Source organism: Octopus bimaculoides, chromosome 6, assembly GCF_001194135.2.
Source record: "Octopus bimaculoides isolate UCB-OBI-ISO-001 chromosome 6, ASM119413v2, whole genome shotgun sequence".
Lineage (NCBI taxonomy): Eukaryota > Metazoa > Mollusca > Cephalopoda > Octopoda > Octopodidae > Octopus > Octopus bimaculoides.
This window is the reverse complement of record NC_068986.1, coordinates 23,296,939-23,300,171: the sequence shown is the minus strand read 5'-3', so window position 1 is coordinate 23,300,171 and position 3,233 is coordinate 23,296,939. Positions and strand designations below refer to the sequence as shown.

Genomic DNA, 3,233 nt, shown 5'->3' with positions numbered 1-3,233 from the left:
ATATTCAGGCTAGGACTATGGGCCATACGTCCCCTGCCCAATTCAGGATCACAACATATAGGTACACTGCGGCATAATTTCTTTTCCTCAACAGGCCCTGCACTGTTTAACATTGTCCCAAAACAGATAAAAGAAGAAAAGGATCCTATCAGCTTTAAACGGAGTCCAGACAGATTTCTTCAAGGAATACCAGATAAGCCACCCATACCTGGATACAACTCACTCAACAAGAACTCGCTACTTGAATGGACCATAAACAAAACTTAACTTATAAAGGATTTAGATAATCCTATCAGGTGGTGCTGTTTAGTTAGACATGGCCTGGACCAATCTTTAATCGAAACATATCTAAATTTATCTAAGTTTAATATGTTTTGCTAAAATTGCTGTTTCTTTTCATATATCATCAGAAAAAGGTAATTAACATTCATTAAAATGACAGATCTATCAGACTTTCTTAGAGGTCAAATTGTTGGTGCTTGTATGGCAGGCGCTAGCGTAACAAAAACAGCCGAAATGTTTGGTGTATCAAGAAGTACTGTCTCAAAAGTAATGACAGCCTTTGAGAAAGAGGGAAAAACCTCCTTGTCGAAACAAAAGTCCAGAAGAAAACCAAAACTTTCAGATAGGAACCATCGGACTCTCACACGAATTGTTAGAAAGTATCACAAAAGTACAGCTCCCAAAATTACTGCAGAGCTTAATGACCACCTCGAGAACCCAGTTTTCACAAAAACTGTTCGCTGGGAGCTGCACAAAGCCAGATTTCACGGGAGGGCTGCAATAAGAAAACCACTACTTTCAAAAACAAACGTTGCAAAGCATTTAGAGTGGAGTAAAAACCTACAGAATTGGTCCCTAGAGCAGTGGAAGAATGTCATTTTCTCGGATGAGTCATCCTTTACCTTATTTCCAACCACCAGCCGAGTATACATGTGGAGACAGCTAAAAGAAGCATTTGACCCAGCCTGTCTTCTTCCAACTGTTAAACATGGAGGAGGATCTGTGATGATCTGAGGGTGCTATATCTTGGAAATACACCAGCCCATTGGTTTCCTTTCATGACAGAATTATTAGTCAAGACTATTTAAGCATTTTATCTGATCAATTTCATCCTATGGTTGTGCAACACAATCTTTCGGGATGATAATGCACCAATTCACACAGCTAAAGTTGTTACTGAATGGCACGAGGAACATTCAAGTGAAGTTGAACATCTTATCTGGCCACCGCACTCTCCAGATCTCAACATCATTGAACATTAATGGTGCATTTTAGAAAAACAAATAAGAAGTCGATATCCTCCACCATTATCACTACAAGAACTGGAGACTGTTTTAGCTGAAGAATGGATGAAACTTCCTTTGGAAACAATTCAAACTTTGTACGAGTCCATACCTCGTAGAATTCAAGCTGTAATTACTGCCAAAAGTGGTCCTACCCCATATCAAAATAAATTTGTTTGAAATTTTAAGGTGTTTCCGTTATTTTATCCAATCCCTATATCTATTAAAGCTTCCACACAGTTTCTGTCTACCAAGGTGCTCACACTCAAGGGCATTAGATGACCCAGTGCTATAGTAGAAGACACTTGCCCAAAGTGCCATGCAGCAGGACTGAACCTAAAACCACTTGGTTGTGAAGCAAATTTATTAACCACACAGACATGCTTGCACTTCAATATATACATACATTTACACATACACACAAACTTATGTATGTATGTATGTACATATGTAGGTATGTATGTATGTACGTATGTATGTGTATATGTGTGTGTATGTACGTGTGTATACATGTGTTTATGTATGTATGTGTGCATGCATGCATGCATGCATGTGTATGTGTGTATGTGTGTATATATGTATGTATGTATGTATGTATGTATGTATGTATGTATGTATGTATGTATGTATGTATGATGCATCTGTGCATGTATGTATGCATACTCACACACAGAAAGCAGGAGAGAGGTGAAGAACATATAGAGATAGAGGGAGAGAGAGTTACAGAAAAAACTGATATATATATATATATATATATATATAAGTAGATATACATAAATATAGATTGATAAAGATGTTGATATGTGTATATGTGTATACAAAAAGCTAACAGCAAATGATTAGCATTCATAATACTTAAAGGTGCTAAATGTGTTAATGCATTCATAGAAAAATGATAAAATGATGAAACTAAATTTTCAAAAAAAATAAAATAAATAAAAATAAATAAATAAAAAATTAAAAAAAGAAAAGAGGCAAAATATTTGACATGTTGCATGATTTAGTAGAGATTTGCCTGCAACGCGAAAAAATATATCAGCAAAGCCAGATAAAGCAGGTTTGAACAAACTACAGAGTTTGTATTGCTTTATCGACATTATTTGGCATGGAAAGGGTTAAAGGGTGTTTATGAAAGTATGAGGATGCCAACAAACATAGCATACATTTCGACCGTTATGCAGGAACCAATGGAGTGATAAAACAGTGCTACTATGAGCCAACAGGGAAGGCTTCTCTGTGGTCGCCAAAGTTGCTAGCATTAGCAACCAAATATCCTTCAAAATAGATTCTATTATTCGATTATAAGAAAAGAAGGGCACACAGAAACCAATAGGGAAGGGTTTTATGTGGTTGCCAAGCTGCTAGAATTAACAACCAAATATTCCTCAAAACACATTGTTATTCTATTATAAGAAAAGGACACATAGAAGCCAACAGGGAAAGCTTCTCTGTGGTCACTGAAGTTACTAGAATTAACAACCAAATATTCTTCAAAATAGATTCTATTATTCTATTATAAGAAAAAGACACTTAGAAGCCGATAAGGAAGGCTTCTATGTAGTTGCTTAAGATGCTAGAATTAACAACCAAATACCCCTCAAAGCACATTATATTATTTTAATAAAAAAAGCACATTAAATTACATATCCCTCAATAGATTTATATATGAGAATGAGATGAGATGATCACAAGTGAAACAATTTTTGATTAGAGATTTAATCAATTGGAGCTAAGTTGGTAATAAACAAAAACAACAATAAATTATGTGACCGAATTAGTTGTAAACTGAAGAACATTTTAATTTTAATTTTTTTTTTTTTTTAATGGAAAATAGCCAAGACAGCTCTACACAGACTTTGTGCTAAAACACCTCATGTTGTATGTAAATATGCACATACAACATAAATATATAGACACACACATATATGCACACATATATGCATATAT

The 3,233-nt window shown here is 35.0% G+C and overlaps 1 protein-coding gene across 1 annotated transcript in view; it reads right to left on the bottom strand.

The window, feature by feature from the left end:
• Positions 1-3,233, bottom strand: part of LOC106882786 (acyl-CoA-binding domain-containing protein 5) — a 61,265-nt gene that overhangs the window by 4,811 nt on the left and 53,221 nt on the right. The window lies entirely within an intron of this gene.